Source organism: Lolium perenne, chromosome 4, assembly GCF_019359855.2.
Source record: "Lolium perenne isolate Kyuss_39 chromosome 4, Kyuss_2.0, whole genome shotgun sequence".
Classification (NCBI taxonomy): domain Eukaryota; kingdom Viridiplantae; phylum Streptophyta; class Magnoliopsida; order Poales; family Poaceae; genus Lolium; species Lolium perenne.
Genome location: NC_067247.2, coordinates 276,257,660 through 276,280,516, shown reverse-complemented (window position 1 = coordinate 276,280,516; position 22,857 = coordinate 276,257,660). Strand labels below are relative to the sequence as shown.

General features: G+C 48.8%; 1 long non-coding RNA gene across 1 annotated transcript; it reads left to right on the top strand.

Moving 5' to 3' along the window:
- The first annotated feature begins 241 nt into the window (after window positions 1-241).
- Window positions 242-2,071, top strand: LOC127348936 (uncharacterized). Its single transcript, XR_007880035.1, has 3 exons — window positions 242-574; window positions 1,339-1,488; window positions 1,557-2,071. It is a non-coding gene; the product is annotated as an uncharacterized lncRNA (long non-coding RNA).
- The last annotated feature ends 20,786 nt before the right edge of the window (window positions 2,072-22,857 follow it).

Genomic DNA, 22,857 nt, shown 5'->3' with positions numbered 1-22,857 from the left:
GCAAGAGTTAAATCCATCGGTAGTCATGAAACTTGTCAAGCAAAATCATTTTGGTCACTGTACAAGAAAAATACGAATTTACGGTCACTGAATACGCATTGGAGCTTCACCCGCAGTCACCACTGGGTACGTAGAGTAGTATTTGCTGACATGGCGCTGAGTGGGACCCACTGGCAGATAATTAGCAGGGAGATAAGAATACCCAGCTAGAGGAGGGCGTTTTTGCAAAACTGACATCCCTTTGTCTGGCTCTCTCCGGCGATCCCCTCTTGGCGTTGGTGGTGCGCCTGAGCCTCCGACTGCTGCCACCCCGGCCGATGCCGGCCGCCCCAGGATCCGCCGATCTCCGGGGAGGCTCCGCCTCAACTTGAATTGGAAGGAGAACTCGCCGGTGGTCTACGACCTCGTCATCTCTCATCTGCTGGAGTTTCTCTTGCTCACCATCCAGTGGCGTCCGTCGGAGTCCCAGGCCGCCCCCCGTTCCCACGAGATCGTTTAAAGCTCCCTGAACCACCGCATGCTCGTGGTCGCCGTCCTTCCGCTTCCGGTAGTGGATGCGCAACTTGTGTTTGAGGTAATGTCCTGTCAGATGCTCCTGTGTTGTTTCCTATATTTCATACTTCCTCTGTACAACGATTGTTTGTAGGAGTAGTATTATATACTGAGTGCAGTTCCAGATCCACTCCTTTTACCCTATTGTGTTGCCTAGGATCAATGATGTTTACAGTGGATCAATTTGAGTTGGCAATGAAATTCTTTTTTAGCTTAACTGATTAGCATATGAAAAATTCTGCCAAGGTCTAGTAGTTCAGAGCTGTAGTCAGTATCTTACAATGATTTCTTTACAAGTATGGAATTAGAATAATGTACTGCATTTGGCAAAAAAATAACTTATTCTGATAACGACATCAAATCAACAGAATATTGGACTGACATTCTTAGATTCAGTATTCTGAACTTCATTCGCTCATGTGTGGTTTGCAAGTTAATGGTTTGCAGTATTGAATCATTTGCATATCATGCTAATATGCTATAGTGATACTATTTTAACAATCCTTCAACATGTTGTGTAAAAAACAAACTTCAAACCTGTCTGATTCTTTACTAACATTTAATCATACTTTGACATGTTATATCATATTATCATTACTTCTGTGCTTATGTTTGTGAGAAACTAAGAAATCCTAAATTTTCAATTGCATGAGCATTGTATTACTTTTACATAAGAGAATGCATGACAAATTTCTTTTTGTATGGAAGCGAGGTTGCCAATTATAAACATGTAGTTCTTACTGTTTATATTCAGAGTGTACAGATCCTAAGTTTAAGATTTTGCAGGCTCACGAGGATTTGGTTGATGACGTTGTTTGGCACCGGAAAGATGAGAATTGACAACCTATTTGGATTTGTTGTTGGTGACTACAAGCTCATGATTTGGGATTTGCGTACAAACAAACTAGATAATCTGTCGCTGCACACTAAAAGGAAGTAAGTACAGATCCTAAGGAGTATGCTTGATTTGAGTGTTGCTGAGCTAAATGTTTATCTGTGTTCAGCTAATAGTTCTGTCTTCCTCCTCTCCTCCGGGGCTGCGCTGGGACGCGGTGGACTGGAGTGGGGGGTGGAACCACGGCGACACGGCTGCGCTGGCGACCAAGCAAAGTCGGCCAGGCTAGGGTTAGTCGTGGGGGCTCAAGCAGGTGCAGGGCAGCGTCGAGAAGAACGGAAAACGGAGGAGGAGGTTGAGGCGGAGCCTCGACAGAGAGCGACGGCGCCAGGGACGGTCGGCATCGGCCGGGGCGGCAGCAGTCAGCGGCTCGAGCGCATCGTCAAGAGGGAATTGCTGGAGAGAGCCAGGGAAGGGGATGGCCGTTTTGTAAAATTGCCCTCCTCTAGGAGGGTATTCTTATCTCCTTGTTAAATTACCTGCTAGTGGGTCCCACTCAGCGCCACGTCAACAAATACAACACCACGTCTTGAGCGGTGACCGCGTGTGAAGCTTCGATGCGTATTCAATGACCGTAAATTTGTATTCTGTTTGTACAATGACCAAAGTGATTTTGCTTGACAAGTTCCATGACTACTAATGGATTTAACTCATTATGCAACTACTACGTACAAGGTTGCATTCTATTCGAGAAAAACTGAAAAACCTATTCGCAATATTTTTTTTTTTTTGGAGAACACGCAGGAGATCTGCGCGCTATCTCCACTAATATAAAAAGGGAGAGAGAGGCAGATCCAAAAGATCTCATCCGTTAAATGAGGTTAATCAACGATCCAGATCTTCCTAATGTTGAGCACCAAACGTGTTGAGCGGCTTGACATCAGAAATCAATCCCGCATAACTGCCTCCGCTAATCACTCCTCTTTCCTTCTATACCACGGCCTGCGCGAACTGCCGACGCCTGCTGCATCTCTCAAGGATTTTTCCTCACGATAGCCTCAACCGCAGCCGCCCTCCTAGGACCTTGCCGAGCGCTCCCCTCCGGCCTCCCAGAGCCTCGCGGTGTGTATCGCCGCAACCGACGTCCCCTGCCAGTTCTGCACTTCCTCATCGGTGACCTTCTCCCGTGGATCACGCCGGATCCCTTGCCTTCCGTCGCCGCGACGCACCCTACAGCGTCGGCATCCTCCACCACGTCGAGGACCTTCTGGGCGCTACAGCCTGTAGGCGCCGACTGCGCAGTCCTGACCCGGCCGACACCGAGCGGAACACCGCCTGACTAGGCTTCCATCTCGATAGTAACTTCTTCTCTTCTTCTATCTCATAGACGGGAAGGATTTTAAATTACACATTCTGCTTCAGATGTTGAATGTCCAGCAATATACCGAGTTGTTTGCTATACTAACTTTGCACTGGAAAGCCACTCTGGGTCATGTTGCCAATCTTGAGCATACCATATATCTGGAGAATAAATGTATTGATGTTTGTCTGATGGAACTGAATGCTCAGTTGACGTTGATACTCCATTCACGATCAAGTGCAGGTCATTATGCATATCAACACAAGGTAGGAACCTCTAGCGCAGATATATTATACCAATTAAACTGATTCCTAACTCTAATTTGTACCCCTATCACAGTTGTGTACCGTTTTGTCATTTTTAATGTGGAACTAAAATTAGAACTCAATTCATGTCAAGTCTTCCTGGTGATGTGATTCAGGAGCCGGCACAACTAAATCTCCTTCCAGCAATGATTTTGAGGTCAAGAATGATGTGTGTCATAAAGAAAAGGATGTGACACTGGGAGATACTGTCAAAAAGGATGCCCAACAGCCATCGGATTTGCGTTTGAAACGAGGAAGTACCAAAGTTCACTATGTCAATTAAATGCACGCCTCTGAATTTTGAAATTATTTTTTAACTGACTACTAACCTTCCCATATCAGGAAAGCCCTTCCGAATGTGTGTGAGGAATTTGCCAATAACACCATGGAAAATATTGTGGCCGAGGCGTAATATGTTTCTTATGCATGAGTTACCGGAATACCATTCTATGACATGACCATGAATAAGGTACTATGCTTCCGCGATGTTTAACACATAGCCTTTGATTTGCAGCAGACATTTGTAGGGGCCAGGCCAGATGGAAACAAGATGTACATTTCATATTTGTAGATTCAGTGCGATGCTTGCCAGAATTTTTTTGTACGTGAACATTACTACGTTAATTGACTCTATTTGATGACTACTACAATGATACTTTAGCTCTATTAGTTATGTTTGAAATAAAAAGATCTCAAATCAAAAGATTTTGGTGCCGTCCACTGATCTACTTTAATCTAGCCTTAAAGGATCAACTAAAGATTTCATAAATGTTGTCATAGTCTTCCTATGGTTTTAACCTGTTGGGAAACATGTTTCTTTTTGTAGATTCTAAGTATTGCAGGGAACTTTTCTTGATTTTTGAGAAACATATTACCCCAATAGTGATTGAGGAGTTCAAGGTATATAAGAATTGATTTTGCATTTTATTTACCATGTCAGTTTATGAGTTCTTATCGATCATTAATTTGATATGTACGTTTTGCACAGGAAGCACACCAATAGGTCCTGACTACTTATGTTGGTTGATAAGAAAAAAAAAATTATCCTGTTTAAACATATAACACTTGCATGCAGGCTAAATTCAGTGCTTACTGTATTGTTTAGCAACCATAATTATTTTATATTTATCTAGACACGCATTGTACGTGCATGATTACTATTTCACTAAATCCGTGCTTGATTTGGATGATGGTAGGTCCATACATGGAGAAAATGGGAAGATTAAGCATGTCGATAGAGGTACGGATCGCTATGGCGGCTATCATATAAGACTGTCTGGTATGCACTGAATTCATTATGTTTACAGAATTATGTTACCGGGGTACTATTTAGTTTTAAAATAAAATTTTACTTTTTTCATCAAGAGAAGCTTTTTTAGTAACAACATTGCGTGCATTTTGAAATTTTGATGATGTTATCATGTGGTGGTCATAGACTCTGAGTCAACTCATATTATAACCTGACCGTATTGATTATTTGTAGGGTGAGTCAGATTACAATGATTTCTGGCAAATGAGAATTTGGATTCAGTTGAGACGATAAGAATTTCATCTTTCCTGTCATAGTTAACATGCATTTAATCTCTGATCTGAAACTCCATCATGCTAATGAGATGTCCCATTTATTTATTTTTCTTGCCATATTATGTGCCATAAATTGGAGCTATGGAATATCAGCACCTCTTCACTACTAAAGAGTGGCCGCAATGAAGGAGATTTGGCGCTCCTATAAGCATTCTTGAATGCACCTACCATTTTGATTTGTTATGTTGCTTGCAAGACAACAGCCCAATTAGCATTTGCAATTTCTTCTTGCAGATATTACAGGATGTGCAAGAAAGTTCGTTAAACATTATGCTTACTTCTATGTCCCGAAATTAGGATTCTATGCATAATAAACAGAGTGTGCGCTAGGATCTTTATGTTTTACTCTGTTTGTTCAACGATGATGATGTTTCCACATGTTGTCAAAATATTTTTTGTTTCCTGAATTCATAACATCTAGGATTTTTGTTCTTTTTTGTATATTTCAGAACTCATTTATCTAGGGATATGGGTTCAATGGTGTTAAATCTAGGATGAGAATTAGGATATATTTTTATTTTCACAGTAATTGTTGCTTATAATATGTCCATCGTATTCGAGGATGTTTGACGCTCCACATGAATTCTAGATAAATTATGTTGTCTACTACGGCGCAACATGTCTCTATCCCAAATCCTCCCGCATCATTCCATCTGACTTTGTCTTTTGCACCGGCGCCTTGCGTGGCTTGTTGAAGGGCACCAGATTGGCCGACTTCATCGCCTTCAGTTTTTGGCTTCCATCGTCTTGGATGACGCCTTGGGAGCTTTAGTGCCATTGCTCCGAGGGGCGAACGGGGCGGTGCACTGCAGCAACGGCTGTGATGTTCGGGCACGAAAGCATATGGACGGACGGGACAAATGAAAGGAAGATAAGAATTGTAAGGCATATGGACCCACTATGTGCTCATGGTAGGGATGGCCTGCCATGCGCCACATTATCACCGTGTTGCCTCTAACGCACTTGTAAGGAACCCTGTGTACTAGGGATGGATGGACTCCGGATACCAGACATGCTATGGGGTTTTCGGGGCAGACCGTTGGAGCGGTTTTCTATTCGACGCGCCCGATAAGTCTTTGGGGCGTCATTTTAGGGAGGGCACTAGGTTTTAATTTGTTTAATTCAACTGTTCATTTATTATTTTTAGGAAAACGTAACATGCAATAATTCACTTACAAGAGGGCATAGTGATAGTTAGGTGGAACACTGACACTTACCCATGTAGCAAAAGGAGCATAACGGTGACATGTGGCGGGTGGCTCGAGACGAGATAAGAGAAGGTAGTAAGATTGAGGTAAAGGGGTGAAGGGGGATTGACGAAGGGGGTGTTTCATGGTGATCTAACTATTGCTTACCAACTGATATTTACCTTTACTTCATTCAAAACATAGGATTGTAGTATTTTGTAACTAACTATATTATATTTTTGTGTCTTTGTGTGTTTTAAACTTATTAATTGAATGTATGTAGAAGTCGTGCGTTGCACGTGCAAACTTACTAGTTGTATTAAGCTTGAGAAGACGGACGAAAGAATGTCCCATACAACATGATTACAACTCGGAAGGGGAGCCCTTCCAAGCACCACCATCTCCACCGCCACTTTGGGCGATTGAGAACGGCCTAAGGCCGAGGAGAACTAGTGTACTACTCTCACAAACCCACCTCTACAATCTAACCAAGCCCGCCACTCATCCAAAATCAAGCTCAAAGTCGCCGCTGGGGTGGACCTATGCCCCTCAAAAACCCTAGCATTTCGTTCTAACCAAAGAAAACGAAGGGTGAGCATGATGACGGAGTTGGCCTTCTTGCGATCGGCGCGAAGGAATAGCCCTGTAGCGCTGAACCACCACTCATTGAGGGTGGCATCGTGGCTAGGCACGATGGCAGGAAGATCCAAACGCGCAACGAGGCCAATCCAAACCTCCTGAGCAAAGCTGCATTGCAGTGACAGGTGGTCCAGGGTCTCATCCGCGGCGCCGCAAAGCGGGCACAGCGTGTGGGACGGCAACCCTCGCCGGAGACGACGATCCGCCGTCCAGCACCGCCGCCGCAGAGCAAGCCAAGCGTGCATCTTGAATTTGAGCGGCGCAAAGGAGTGCCAAACCAAGTGTGCACCGGGCAGTCCGATGGTGCCTTGGAACAGCAGGCGGTAAGCCGTTCTGGAGGAGAATTGACCATCACCTCGCCACTTCCTAGTGACCTTGTCTTCCCTGCCTTCACCATGCTCCTGAAACGGCACGGCAGCCACTGCAGCCCACAGGCGCAGATACTGAACCACCGCCGGAACCGTAAGGGGTCCAGAGATATCAGAGGCCCAGGAGTTGCCGAGGAGGCCGTCTCGAACCGACCGCCGACGGCGCACCGCCGGCCTCACAAGGGGAAGGAGGTCGGGCGCTATGGCCTGAGCACATAGTCCACCAATCCAAGGGTCCTCCCAAAACAGGATCGTCTCTCCGTTGCCAAGCTCAATGCGCACGGAGGCGTTGAAGAGCGCGGCAGAGTCATTGCCGACGTTGACATCGAGGCCCGCCCATGGTTTGTGAGCATCGGTTTTGTTGAACCACAACCACCACGTACGCAAGGCAGTGTTCATGCGTCGAAGGTCATGTAGGCCCAAGCCCCCAAGGTATTTCGGTTGGCAAACTAGCCTCCATGCAACCGGGCAGCATCCACCCTTGGCGTCGTCAGCTCCAGCCCACAGAAACCCCCGCCGAATTTTGTCCACCGCCTTGAAGAACCATGGGTCGAGGTCGAGCGCTAACAACTGGTAGACAACTGACGCACCCAAGACCGCCTGGACATAGACAAGGCGTCCTTCACGGGAAAGCAACCTCGCTTTCCAAAAAGGCAGCTGATCGGCGAGCTTGTCAATGGCGGCGTGAAGCTCGGCTTTCCTCGGCTTGCCGATGGAGAGAGGCAGACCCAGGTAACGGCACGGCAGTTGTGCCAAAGGGCACAGCAAGGCCGCCCCGATCTCATCAAGGGTTGCTGGAGAGCATCGGATGGGAGCCGCCGTGCTCTTGGCATTGTTGGCACGCAACCCAGATGCAGCACCGAAGCAGTCCAACAGGGCCCAAATTGCCGCCAGCTCAACCCTGCACGGCCTGGCGAAAATGACAACATCGTCGACGTAGAGGGATAGGCGGTGGCGCAGCCCAACAGCCTTGAGGTCCTCAATGACCCCGGCCTGCTCTGCCGCTCGCAGCATGGAGGAGAGGACGTCCATGGCGATGACAAACAGCAGGGGGGAGATCGGGTCCCCTTGCCATAGGCCACGGCCGTGACTGAAAGCGTTCCCGGCGAAGCCATCAACAAGCACCCTGGTGCTAGCCGTGCGCAGCAGCATTAGAATCCAGCTGATCCACCTATCACCAAAACCTCGCTGCCGAAGCACACTAACGAGGAAAGGCCAAGATATACTGTCAAAAGCCTTGGCGATGTCGATCTTGAGCAGCAGCGAGGGGATCCTCTTACGGTGCAGCAACCTTGCCGACTCTTTGACCAAGAGGAAGTTGTCCTGAATGCATCTTCCACGAATGAAGGCCGTTTGGTTTCCATCGACAAGGTCCGCCATGCGCGGTGCGAGCCTTCTCGCCAAAACCTTAGTGAAGAGGCGCGCGAAGCTGTGGACAAGGCTAATGGGTCGGAAGTCCTGGAGATCCACTGCTCCGTCCTTCTTAGGGAGCAAGGTGATGAGAGCCCCATTGAGGCCACCGAAGAATCGGTCCCTACCAAGCCATAGCGCATGCATGGCCGCCATCACGTCCGCCTTGATAATGGGCCAACAATGGCGGTAGAACTCAGAGGTGAAACCGTCGGGGCCAGGAGATTTGTTTGGCGGCATGGCGCGGATTGCCTCCCAAACCTCCTCCTCCGTGAAACGGCCCTCGAGCGCGGAGAGGTCCACCGGCAGCAGGCCAACCGCCTCGAGGGAGATATCATGCTCCCGAGGCTGTGGCGTCCCTAGCAAGCCCAAGTAGTAGTCAGTGGCTAGGGAAACCTTGCCATCAAGGTCCGCAGCCATGCGATCACCGTGCCTCAACGCAGAAGTAGAGCTATGCTGCTTGCGTGACGACGCAAGGATCCGAAAGAATTGGGAAGAGGCGTCCCCTTCCTTTAGGCCGGCCACCCTCGCTCTTTGCCTAGCGATGGTGCGTTGCAAGGAAGCAAGGCCAAGGACCTTGAGCTTGAGGCCACGACGCAGCCATTGCTCAGCGGAGGAGAGCTGTCGGCTATCCTGCGCCATATCTAAGCACAAGATCACCTCGTTCGCAAGGAGAAGGTTGCCACGAACCGATCCGACACGGCGCTGGCTCCAGCGTTTCAGGCCACGACTTGCACGGAGCAACTTGAAGCCCAACCTTTGCAAAGGGTCGGCCGGCACTCCACCAGCGTCAGTGCTGTTCCACAAGGATTGCACCTCCTCGTGAAAACCTTCCAGCGAGAGCCAGAATTTCTCGAAACGGAAGCGCTTCCCCACCGCCGAGTCTTCCGCCGTGGACATGAGGATTGGACAATGGTCCGAAAGGGAGGAGGACAACGCCGTCAGGGACGCATCCGGGAACATGTCATCCCAATCAACCGAGGCGAACCATCTATCCAACTTGACTAGGGTTGGAGAGGATCGCTCATTACTCCACGTGAATTTGCGACCAATCAACGTGGATTCTTTGAGTTCCAACTCATTGAGGCAGCGGCGGAACTGTCCCATCGCACGACGGTCCACGATAGGCGTGCTTTTGTCCGCAGCGGAAACGATCATGTTGAAGTCCCCGGCGATCGCCCACGGACCGACGCATGCTGCCCGAAGGGTTCTCATCTCGTCAAGGAAGAGAGGGCGGAGGTTGGCGATGGTGGGTCCATAAACCGCCGTGAGCCACCAAGCGGGCCCGTTGGCCTGAGAGATTTCGATGGAGACGGAGAAAGCATCCACACGGCTGCGTAAAACAGACACGCTTTGCGACACCCAGGCAACGATCACCCCACCGGCAGTCCCCACAGCAGGCAAGTACACGAACCCGTCAAAACGGGGCCCGAAACATTCCACTATATCGAAAGCGGATACATGGTGGAGTTTAGACTCCGAAACACACACCACCGATGCCATCGCATCTGCTACCGCAACACGCACAGCCGTGCGACGCGCAGGGTTGTTGAGGCCCCGGGCGTTCCAAACGGCAAGACGCAGATTAGGTGCATCCATGGAGGAAAACCCACACAAGCCACCAAGGCAGGGCGCTATCAAGCGCTCGCCACAGCCACCGCCTCCTCAAGGCCAACATCACCTAGCGAGCCTAGGCCAAACAGAGCTGCAATGGCACCGAGCTGCTCCGGCCCAAGCGGCGAGGCGAAAATCGCAGCATATTCTTCAAGCTGCCTCGGCGTTAACTTCTCCTCTTGACCACAGATACCAAGCTTGCGCATCAGAACATGCTGGGCACGCTTTATGGTGGAAGTTGAGGTCCCTTTCCTCTTGGCTGCGAGGCGGCTGCTGCGGCGCGTCGACGGATGGACGATGGGGAAGAGGCGTCGCCGGACAAGCTTGGGGTCTGGCAGGGCGAGGAGTGGATCCTCCAGCCGCTGCCTGAACTGGCGCAGGAGCGCAGAGAGCGCATGCACGTCGGCCTCAGCCGCAGCAGCTGATGGCGTCGTATGATCCTCTGCATGGGCATCTGACGGCGGAGAGGCGGTGTCATCTGCGGCCTCCACAAGTGAGAGAGAGAGCTCTTGCGTGGGCGCTGCATGTGAGGGCTCCTGCGCGCGCGCCGCAGGCGAGGCGGGCCCTCGTGCATGGCCACTAGCTCCGGACGCAGCGGCCCGCGTGCATGACATCGGGGTCTGCAGCGGAGATGGATGCGACGTGGCTTCGTGGTCAACGCTGTCTCCCCGTGAACGCCAGGAAAGGTAACCCGGGGAAGCCGCATCCGCCTCGGGGCTGGTCCTGCGGTCCGACAGGAACGCTGCGGCGGCAACCAGGGCCGCACTGTCGCCCTGCAGACAAACTGGGGAACCGTCCGCACCCGCGCTACAGGAGTAGCTGGCAGAGCAGCAAGTGCCGCGGTCGTGGGAAACCGCCAAGCGCGGCTCAGCATGCTCCTCGGAAGCTAGCGGGAAGCGCTGCGGGTTCTCGCCTGCCGTGGAGCACGCGGCGCGCAGCCCTTGGGTGGAGTGCGGAGACCCGTGAGGCGTGCAGGCCGGGCCCCACCTGGGCCACAGGGAGCCTGACCGAGCAGCAGGGCTGGCGTCAGCCCTAGGAACTGCACCGGCCACCATGGTCGCGTGCGAGGCCGCTGGCCGCCACCTGCCGAGCGAGGCCGGTTCATCCGCACGGCGCCTCCGAACGTCTTCCAAGGGAAGAGGAGGTGCAGCCGGCGCGGCAACCTCAGGCACCGGCGCACGACGACCCCGACGACGCCTAGGAGCACGGCGGCATCTCCTTCGCCGGGCTTGGTCGCCAGGGGCGGCGCCAGCACCGCTCGGACCAGCCGCCCTCCTGGCGGCGCCACCATCACCTGAACCAGACGCGCCGCCACCGTCACTCCCAGACGACGGCGGCCCACCCACAAGCCAACGCGCGACCCAGAAGCGGACCTTGTACCAGAGCATACGGGGCGACTCCGTGTTCGGCCTGCGTCATCCAGAGGCAACCTGCAGCCTGAGCCCCGAGCCAGGCTCCGGCACGGCCAACCAACGGACCGCCGGAATAGCCGCAACATCGTGTGTCCAGATGGAGAGGCGGAAGCAGGACATGTCACTGCGCGAAGCCGTGGCAGGATCAATGGCGTCGATGATTCTCGCACCCTTCAGGAGCTTGCTGGCAGTGCTCTCCGCCCAGGCATGGCCAGGAATGCCGGTGATCTCAAGCTCGGCGAGGAACGGAGCCTCCCGCAGAACCGCGCCAACATGCCTCGTCCACGGCTCAAGGTGGAGCGTGAACTGCGGCGTACCGACGGACTCTTGATGCACGACGGCATCTCTAACCTCCAGCGAGGTGCACAGGAGCAGAAAGTCCGCCGGCTCGAAAGGCCTGATGGAGAAGGCGTTCGCCGGCAGGTTGAGGTAGGCGCGGATCTCTGCCGCCGCGACCTCGGGTGTAACCTGGATCCTCGCTCCCACCACGGACACCAAAACCGCACGATCTAGGTCGGCTTCGAGCTGCACCATGCTCAGTGACGGCTGGACGTAGCAGACATCCGGCCTATCAGTGGTAACCACACGAGGCGCATCCGCCGTGGCTGCGGACGAAGGAGAGGGCGGCGCAAACAGCGCGGAGAAGTCGACCGCATCGGAGGCGGAACCCTCCCGCACGGCCCCATCGGAGGCGGACACCACATCCCGCCAAGAACGGCCGGACCCAGCAGCAGACGGGGCTGGGGCGCGCCTGGTGTCCCCAGCAGCAGCCGCAGCTAGCCGAAGGGGCGGCGGCGCCTGCAGCGGAGGAGAGGCCTCCGGAGGGCTGCGGGGTCGCTTGCAGTCCCTGGACGTGTGCGCAGAGCCGCCACAGCGCACGCACAGCGTGTCGTTGAGACACTGTGTGGAGATGTGGCCTGCCTCTCCGCAGTTGTAGCAGCAGCCATGCAGCGCAGCTGGGATCCTGGAGGCGTTGGCGCCGGTAGGCCTTGAGGCGGGAAGGATGCGGCGCTCGAAAGCCGGACGCGCCAGAGCACGGCGCGAGCTCCGCGCGCGGCGCGACTCCTGCTTGCGCCAAGGACGGCCACCATCCGCCACCATCTCCACAGGCGCCGCGTCCGGCACCGACCTGGGGCGGCTTGGGCCCGCTCCAGCGTCCCACCCCCTCGACCCCAGCTGGTGGCTCGCCGGAGCGACGACCAGCGAGCGAAGGGGAGGTGGCGGGGCACGGGAGGACACGGAGTCGTCGCTCCGGTCGGAGTCCGAGAGGACCACCCTGCTGGCCATGGAGAAGGGGAAGGACGGGAAGGGAAGGGAAGGTATCGGGCGGGAGGCGGAGAAAACCGCCGGCGCCGGAGAGGCGCACGCCGGCCGCGCGGAGGGGCGCCCTGCGCTCCTCACTCACGCTCACTCGCTCACGCTCACTCACTCCATTCGCAATATTCTTTTCTCTTCTTTGTATACGTAAAAAACCGATACCATTAATCTTTTTTTTTTCTAAATCGTATGTATCTAGGCATATTTTAGCATATTTATTCACTCATTTCAGTTTCTATATAGTTCACGTTGTAATATCAAAACGTTTTATACCCCTTCCGTTCTATGAAGGGTGTCTGAGATTCATCAAAATTTGAAGGTATCTATTTAGTCTCTAGATATATCCAAATTTTGGCAAATCGTCATGCTTCAAGATTAATTAAATCACTATAGGCAAACTCATTAGTCATTATTAAGTCGAAATCGCCTCGTAATAAAAGAATACTCCGCACAAACAAGACACAAAACGTCAAACCTAGGTGTTGAAATAACGTAGTGGTTTTAGAAATTTCTTCAGTTAGCTCAAAATAAAAATAGATTTTTTAAGTGTCAGCTGCCTCAACGAAGTTTAATTTCATCATGTTCAGCCGTTGTGTTAGTTAGAGGGTTTTAGGGTGTCGAAGTGTTTTGTGCGGGCACACCCAAGCATGTAGGAACCCTCCGTGGCCACATTCAAGTCGTGGAATGGCACGATTCAGTTGGGGCTTGATTATCGCCATGGCCTTTGCTTTATACTCTCTATGAATAGAAGGAAGAAAACGGGAAAAGGAAGTAAGTTGAACACTTCACAAAACATCAGTCATCGTCTTCATGTTCGCGCGCACGTGTGTGTGGTTGAGATTAGGGTTTAGCTAACACTAGGATTTTATTCATACTAGACTAGAGCACAATCACACTCTTCGTAAGAACAAGAAATGGCGGCGCCGAGGCCGAGACAACTAGGAGCACTAACTTGTAGTTATTTTTTAACATGCCAATTCTTACTACCCGTTCCGATGAATAACTTTTTATAAATTTAGACAAAAGTTAATGCTTAAAAAGTTTGACCAAACATAAAAAATACAATATAAACATCTATAACATCTACAACATCAAATAAATAGCCTAATAAGGCTCGCATGACAAAGGCCGTGCTGGCAATGGCTCTGGTGGCGGCGCTCAATGTGGCGACGAGTGCCGCTACTGCGACAAGCTAGGCCACTAGGCCACTAGGCCCACGTTTGTCGCAAGAAGAAAAGGGAGGAGGCTCACCACGTCAAGGATGGCAACAACGACGAACAACCCGCTCTGAGGGTGACAATAGCGGCACACATGAGTATTTCTTTCAACTATGTATTTACGACATGTAGCCATCACAAAATTACCATCAAAGCATGACATTTGTATGTACTTTTACTATTGTTGGAGATATGCCCAAGAGGCAATAATAAAATGGTTATTATAATATATCTTTGTGTTTATGATAATGTTTGCATACCATGCTAAAATTGTATTAACCGAAACATTGATATATGTGTGTTATGTAAACAACAAGGAGTCCCTAGTAAACCTCTTGTATAACTAGTTTGTTGATTAATAGATGATCATGGTTTCGTGATCATGAACATTGGATGTTATTAATAACAAGGTTATGTCATTTAGTGAATGATATAATGGACACACACCCAAATCAGCGTAGCATAAGATCACGTCATTAAGTTCAGTTTGCTATAAGCTTTTTGATACATAGTTACCTAGTCCTTCGACCATGAGATCATGTAAATCACTTATACCGGAAGGGTACTTTGATTACATCAAACGCCAATGCGTAAATGGGTGGTTATAAAGGTGGGATTAAGTATTCGGAAAGTATGAGATGAGGCATATGGATCAAGAGTGGGACTTGTCCATCCCGATGATGGATAGATATACTCTGGGCCCTCTCGGTGTAATGTCGTCTGATTAGCTTGCAAGCATGTGAATGGTTCACAAGAGATGATATGCCACGGTACGAGTAAAGAGTACTTGTCGGAGACGAGGTTGAACGAGGTATCGAGATACCGATGATCAAACCTCGGACAAGTAAAATATCGCGAGACAAAGGGAATCGGTATCGTATGTAAATGGTTCAATCGATCACTAAAGTCATCGTTGAATATGTGGGAGCCATTATGGATCTTCAGATCCCGCTATTGGTTATTGGTCGGAGAGAAGTCTCAACCATGTCTGCATAGTTCACGAACCGTAGGGTGACACACTTAAGGTTTGATGTCGTTTAAGTAGATATGGAATATGAAATGGAGTTCGAAGTTTTGTTCGGAGTCTCGGATGGGATCCAGGACATCACGAGGAGGTCCGGAATGGTCCGGAGAATAAAATTCATATATAGGAAGTCACTTTCCAAGTTTGGAAATGATCCGGTGAATTTATGGAAGGTGGTTTCTAGAATTATCCGGAATAAATCACTATGGAAGGAGGAGTCCCGGAGGGACTCCACAAACCCTAAACTAGCCAACCAAGTGGGAGTGTGGAGTCCATGGTGGAGTCCATCTCCTTGGCCGGCCAAAGAAAGGGGGAAGGGGAGAGTCCCTGTCCCTCTAGGTTTCGTCCAAAAGGCAGTTTTTGAATTGGGGTCTTATTCGAAGACTTTGGGCAAACCCTTGGGGTTCCACCTATATAATGAGGAGGAGAGGGAGGGGGCAGCCCTAGACTTGGCCGCACCACCTAGGGCTCCCATGGCCAGCGCCCTACCCCCTCTCTCTCCCAAACCCTAGCCGCCCCTCCTCCACATACAACTCTAGTAGCGCTTTGGCGAAGCCCTGCCGGAGTTCTCCACCACCACCGCCACCACGCCGTCGTGCTGCCGAGATTCCAAGGAGGATCTACTACTTCGGCTGCCCGCTGAAACGGGGAGGAGGACATCGTCATCAACACCGAACGTGTGACCGAGTACGGAGGTGTTGCCCGACTGTGGCACCGTTAAGATCTTCTACGCGCTTTTGCAAGCGGCAAGTGATCGACTACATCCACAACGAGATCTAATCTCGTAGGCTTTGGAAATCTTCAAGGGTTAGTCTCATGATCTTCTCATTGCTACCATCTACTAGATTAGATATTGGCTTGTTATTCGTTCTTGCGGCAGGAAATTTTTTGTTTTCTATGCTATGAATCCCATCAGTGGTATCAAAGCCGTGTCTATGCATAGATTGGTTGCACGAGTAGAACACAATTGTTTTGTGGGCGTTGATGCTTTGTTGTCTTTAGTTCGTGTACTTTGCATCTCGCGGCATGGTGGGATGAAGCGGCTCGGGCTAACTTTACATGACCGCGTTCATGAAATTTGCTCCACGCTCGACATGCAACTTGTATTGCATAAGTGGCTTTGCGGGTGTCTGTCTCTCCCACCATAGTGAAGATTCAATTTACTCTTCATATTGACAACACTAGCATCACCGTTGTGGTTCATGTTCGTAGGTAGATTGGATCTTACTCGAAAACCCTAAACCACGTAAAATATGCAAACCATATTAGAGGCGTTGCTGGCGTGTGGGAGTTAGAAATCCCTGGGGTGTAATGGCGCCAGAAAAGTAGCTCCTTGTGATGGTAAAGCACACGTCCGTTGGGAACCCCAAGAGAAAGGTATGATGAGTACAACAGCGAGTTTTCCCTCAGTAAGAAACCAAGGTTTATCGAACCAGTAGGAGATGAAGGCCACGTGAAGGTTGTTGGTGAAGGAGTGTAGTGCGGCGCAACACCAGTGATTCCGGCGCCAACGTGGAACCTGCACAACACAATCAAACTACTTTGCCCCAACTTAACAGTGAGGTTGTCAATCTCACCGGCTTGCTGAAAACAAAGGATTAAACGTATGGTGTGGAGAATGATGTTTGCTTGAAGAAAACAAAAGAGAACAATGATTGTAGTAGGTTGTATTTCAGATGTAAAAGAATGGACCGGGGTCCACAGTTCACTAGTGGTGTCTCTCCAATAAGATAAATAGCATGTTGGGTGAACAAATTACAGTTGGGCAATTGACAAATAGAGAAGCATATACATATCATGATGACTACTATGAGATTTACTTAGGGCATTACGACAAAGAACATAGACCGCCATCCAGCATGCATCTATGCCTAAAAAGTCCACCTTCGGGTTAGCATCCGCACCCCTTCCAGTATTAAGTTGCAAACAACAGACAATTGCATTAAGTAATGTGCGTAACGTAAACAATACAAATATCCTTAGACAAAGCATTGATGTTTTATCCCTAGTGGCAACAGCACATCCACAACCTTAGGGGTTGCTGTCACTCCCCCAGATTCAATGGAGACATGAACCCACTATATAGCATAAATACTCCCTCTTAGAGTCACAAGTATCAACTTGGCCAGAGCCTCTACTAGCAACGGAGAGCATGCAAGAACATAAATAACATATATGATAGATCAATAATCAACTTGACATAGTATTCCATATTCATCGGATCCCAACAAACACAACATGTAGAATTACAAATAGATGATCTTGATCATGATAGGCAGCTCACAAGATCTAAACATGATAGCACAAGAGGAGAAGACAACCATCTAGCTACTGCTATGGACCCGTAGTCCAAGGATGAACTACTCACGCATCAGTCCGGAGGCGGGCATGGTGATGTAGAGCCCTCCGGTGATGATTCCCCTCTCCGGCAGGGTGCCGGAGGCGATCTTCTGAACCCCCGAGGTAGGGTTGACGGCGGCGGTGTCTCTGGAACTTTTCTCGTATCGTGGCTCTTGGTACTAGGGTTTTCGCGACGGAAGGAATAAATAGGCGAAGGGGCAGCATCGGGGGGCGCCCGAGGGGCCCACCCCATAGGCCGGCATGGCCAGAGGTGGGGCCACGCCGCCATATGGTGTGGCCGCCTCGTGGCCCCTCTCACTACTAGGAAAAGGGCTATAGCTGCACGGAAGGGTGCCGGCGCACCATCATTGACGCGCGCTGATGACCCACAAGTATAGGGGATCGCAACAGTCTTCGAGGGAAGTAAAACCCAATTTATTGATTCGACACAAGGGGAGACAAAGAACACTTGGAAGCCTTAACAGCGGAGTTGTCAATTCAGCTGCACCTGGAAACAAGCTTGCTCGCAAGAGTTTATCAGTAGTAACAGTTTTATAGCAGTAGCAGTAGTGAAATAACAGCAGCAGAGTAACAGAGACAGCAGTAGTGATTTTAGTAAACAGCAGGATTAAAATACTGTAGGCACGGGGACGGATGACGGGCGTTGCATGGATGAGAGAAACTCATGTAACAATCATAGCAGGGCATTTGCAGATAATAATAAAATGGTGTCCAAGTACAAAGCAATCAATAGGCATGTGTTCCATATATAGTCGTGCGTGCTCGCAATGAGAAACTTGCACAACATCTTTTGTCCTACCAGCCGGTGGCAGCCGGGCCTCAAGGGAAACTACTGGATATTAAGGTACTCCTTTTAATAAAGTACCGGAGCAAAGCATTAACATTCCGTGAACACATGTGATCCTCACATCGCTACCATTCCCTCCGGTTGTCCTGATTTCTGTCACTTCGGGGCCATCGGTTCCAGACAGCGACATGTGTATACAACTTATAGGTAAGACCATAAACAATGAATATCATGATGAAACAATAACATGTTCAGATCTGAGATCATGGCACTCGGGCCCTAGTGACAAGCATTAAGCATAACAAGTTGCAACAATATCATCAAAGTACCAATTACGGACACTAGGCACTATGCCCTAACAATCTTATGCTATTACATGACCAATCTCATCCAATCCCTACCATCCCCTTTGGCCTACAGCGGGGGAATTACTCACACATGGATGGGGGAAACATGGCTGGTTGATGTAGAGGCGTTGGCGGTGATGGCGGTGATGATCTCCTCCAATTCCCCATCCCGGCGGAGTGCCAGAACGGAGACTTCTGGCTCCCGCGACGGAGTTTCGCGATGTGGCGGCGTTCTGGAGGGTTTCTGGCGATTTCCACTTCTCTTCTGGCGTTTTTAGGTCGAGGCGAATAAGTAGTCCGAAGGAGGGCGTCGGAGGCCGGCCGAGGGGGCCACACCACAGGGCCGCGCGGGCCCCCCCTGGGCCGCGCCGCCCCATGGTGTGGGGCCCTCGGGCCTCCACTTCAATTGCCCTTCTGGCTCCGTTAGTTTCCTGGGAAAATAGGGCCTTCTGCATAAATTCCGAGGTTTTTCCCGAAAGTTGGATTTCTGCACAAAAACGAGACACCAGAGCAGTTCTGCTGAAAACAGCGTTAGTCCGTGTTAGTTGCATCCAAAATACACAAAATAGAGGCCAAACAATAGCAAAAGTGTTCGGGAAAGTAGATACGTTTTGGACGTATCAACTCCCCCCAAGCTTAGCTTATTGCTTGTCCTCAAGCAATTCAGTTAACAACTGAGCGATAAAAGAACTTTCACGAACACATTTGCTCATATGATGTATATATTCTCATGCAATGGCTAATACTCGAGCAGTTCATAATGAGATACATGCAAATAAGATCATCTAACAGCTATGTCAATCATGGAGAGGTACCAACAATTAATAATAAGCATCATGAATCATGGATATAAGCAAGATTGCAATGTTCATAAAAGAGCATGATAAAGTGGTATCTCGCTTGCCTGTATTTGATTGGCAAAACATAAATGCCCGGGCACCTCTGGAGTTCATAGAAAGACTAGAAGTAGTGATTGTCAAAAGATAAATGCATCAAAGTTATACCACAATCAATCATATTTTGAGATAAGCATATTATACTAAGAATGACAGTTGTGCTCTCAAGATAGTGCTCAAAGAAATAATGGAGACACAACATAAAAGTAAAAGATTGACCCTTCGCAGAGGGAAGCAGGGATTAACATGCGCTAGAGCTTTTCATTTTTATAAATCAGGAGTAAAATTATTTTGAGAGGTGTTTGTTGTTGTCAACGAATGGTAATGGGTACACTAACTACCTCGCCAACCGGACTTTCAAGAGCGGATCCCATGAATTATTGCATATTTATTTGGCACTCCTTCCAACCTTTCTTTCACAAACCATGGCTAACCGAATCCTCGGGTGCCTGCCAACACAATCTCATACCATGAAGGAGTGCCTTTTTATTTTAGTTTTATTATGGTGATGACACTCCCCCCAACCTTTGCTTACACAAGCCATGGCTAACCGAATCCTTCGGGTGCCGTCCAACAATCACAAACCATGGAGGAGTGTCTATTTAAGTTAATTAATTCGGGACTGGGAATCCCATTGCCAGCTCTTTTTGCAAAATTATTGGATAAGCGGATGTGCCACTAGTCCATATGAGAGTCCGTCAAAAGTAAATGACAAGGTTGAAAGCTAAACACCACATACTTCCTCATGAGCTATGAAACATAAACACAAATTGAGAAGCATTTTGAAGGTTTTAAAGGTAGCGCATGAGAATTTACTTGGAATGGTTTGAAATGCCATGCATAGGTATTTATGGTGGACACTTTTGGAACAACTTGGTTTTCAGGTGTTTGGAAACACGAGCAGCGTTCCCGCTCAGTACAAGTGAAGGCTAGCAAAAGACTAGGGAGCGACAAATCAAGAGAGCAGTAACTGTCATAATCATGCTTGCGGCAAAATATATTAACGGAGGCATAAAAGTGATACAAGAACTCTGAAGCAATATAGATCATCGAGGCTTAATTGACTTTTTAATCAGCCATATGCATGCGTGAGCATGTGCCAAGTCGATATAAATGAATTATTCAGAGGAGGATACCACAATGCCATACTTACTTATGAATAAAACAATGCAAGCAAACATCCATGACATGCTACTCATATTAATAGATTGGAGCTAAACATGAGAGATCATAAACTACTAGACTTTCTCAAATAACATATACCTCACATGAACCAACTAAGCATGCTCACATGGATGAGTATATGTACAAAAATGAAAACAAATAGAGTTCATACCAGCCTCTCACCACAATCAGATTGTCGTAGATCGTCATTATTGCCTTTTCACTTGTGTAGCTTGGATAATATGAAATGAAAACCACGCTCCAGCCACCGAAGACCATTGAACTCATAAAGGACTTTACAAACCAGAGAAGAACAGCAAATATTTTTGGTGTTTTCAAATTGCAAATAAGAACAAGAGGAAACAAACAAACAAAGCAAAATCTTTTTGGGTTTTCTTATAGCAAACTAGCAATAGCAAATAAAGCGAAACAAATGCAAGAAACCAAAGCAAACAAATGGTGAAGAGAAACAACAGAAATATTTTTGGTCTTTTTGTGTTTTGGGAAAGGAACAAAGCAAAACAAGAAATAGCAAACTAAAAGAAACACAGAAAAGCGAGATGACAGAAATCTGCCAAAACCTGACAGCAGTACAGAAATCGATTTTAACAAAAATCTTACGTTGCTCAGATCGAAAAGTGTTCAACTAATGAAAGTTAGATAACAACCTGGGGAACCTGCACAAAAATTGGCAGCTCAAAATGACGTTCTGGCTATTTTTAAGAATTTTTACGGTAACGTTCCAGAATCTGTTTTCAGGCAGCACTTCCCCAAATATCATCTTCCTCTCATTGGAAAACCACTCAAACGAACAAAACAAGTATGTACAAGTATCCAGCAACCATAATATGCAAAGAATGAGTGATGCCGGTATACCTCCCCCCAAGCTTAGGCTTTTGGCCTAAGTGGAGTTCAATCCCATCGATCCCATGAAGTAGTGTCTCCGTAATATGAAGATGGGTCGTATTCCGGGTATGTGCTAGAAGAAGCACCCGGATATGTGACGGTGTGGTCGTAGGAGGTCCCGACGTCCTCGGAGTCATGTTGCTGGTGGAAGTCTTTTATCTTCAAATGCTCATCCACTTCCTCCTTGGTGCACGACCATGGTTGCCTGTCAATACTCAACAAACCAGGTTGGGGAAGAGGGATTTCCTTCTCCTCCCCGTCAGAAAACAACATTCTATACATCATATTATCTAAAGTAGAGTCAGTGGTAACAAAATGATGACTCTTCATAGCAGTAATATCGAGTCTCCTAGGGGCCAATGGCACATCATTAGGATCAATAGGAAGATTAAGAAAAGTTAAAACACGCAGCGCAATAGTTCCTCCAAAAATAGGCCCCCTGGTAGTCAGGCGGCGAGCAATAAGAGCACCAAGGTGATAGGAGGTTTGACCAGTAAGTGCAATGTTCAAGAAAGCAAGATGGTAGCTAGAAATATTACTAGTGTTCTCCCTACCAAGAATGCTAGTAGCAATGTAGTATGCAAAATATTTAATGGCGGGGAGTTGAATGTTCCTTATCTTGCCCCGCTGAATGGTACGACAGTCATCATCGGTGATCCCTCGGTAGAGTTCCAGCAAGTCCCGGGGGTTGTCATCAATCCTACTTGCTGTACCTACAGGGGCAATATCCAAGGCACAACAAAAATCCTTCAACGGCATAGTCACAGTATTATCATAGATTCTGAATGCAACCGTTGGCTCATAGTGTTTGTTGTTGAACTGGAAACTCTCGACGAAGATTTTGGTGAGCAAGTAGTATTGCTCCCTTTCATCGCCCATATAAGTGGTTAACCCTGCCCTGTTGACAAGGGTTAAGAAATCCTCCAGTATCCCTGCATTCCTTAGAAAATCATAACATGGAAAAGTAGAAGCATTAGGAGGACCGTTGTCCTCTTCGGGCGCGAAGCTAGGCGCGAGGATGTCTTCATTATATGATCGCCTAATCCGGGTGGCGGCCCTAGAAGGCCTCCCGGTGCTGGTTGTCCCTTTCTTGAACAACTCTCCAAAGCTAAACTTCTTCATAGCTTCTCTGAAATTTTCAACAAATGACATAAAAATTTGATTTGGTGACATATAAATGAGGGAAACTACCATAGGAACTTGCTAGAGTACTAATCATGCATCAAAACTAGTCTCTACCACTTAGAACAAGCATGCAAGCTCACTAAACATGTTACCTACAGCAGCAAAATATTCAAGATATACTCAACCAAACGAAATTCTACTTGGATGGGTGGAGGAGTCACATACCGAAGAGCAAATGTGCCAAATTTCAGCAGGAAATCTGGGCTGAGCAAAGAGATCGAGAAATCTGGAGCTCTGGAGCAAAAACGCGAGAGAGATGAACTTGGTACGAGTTTTTTCGGGAGAGAGACTGTTCTGGGCGAAAGAGATGACAAAGTGGGGCAGAGGGGGACCCACACCACATGGTGGCGCGGCCACCTCCTTGGCCGCGCCGGCCTGTGGTCTGGC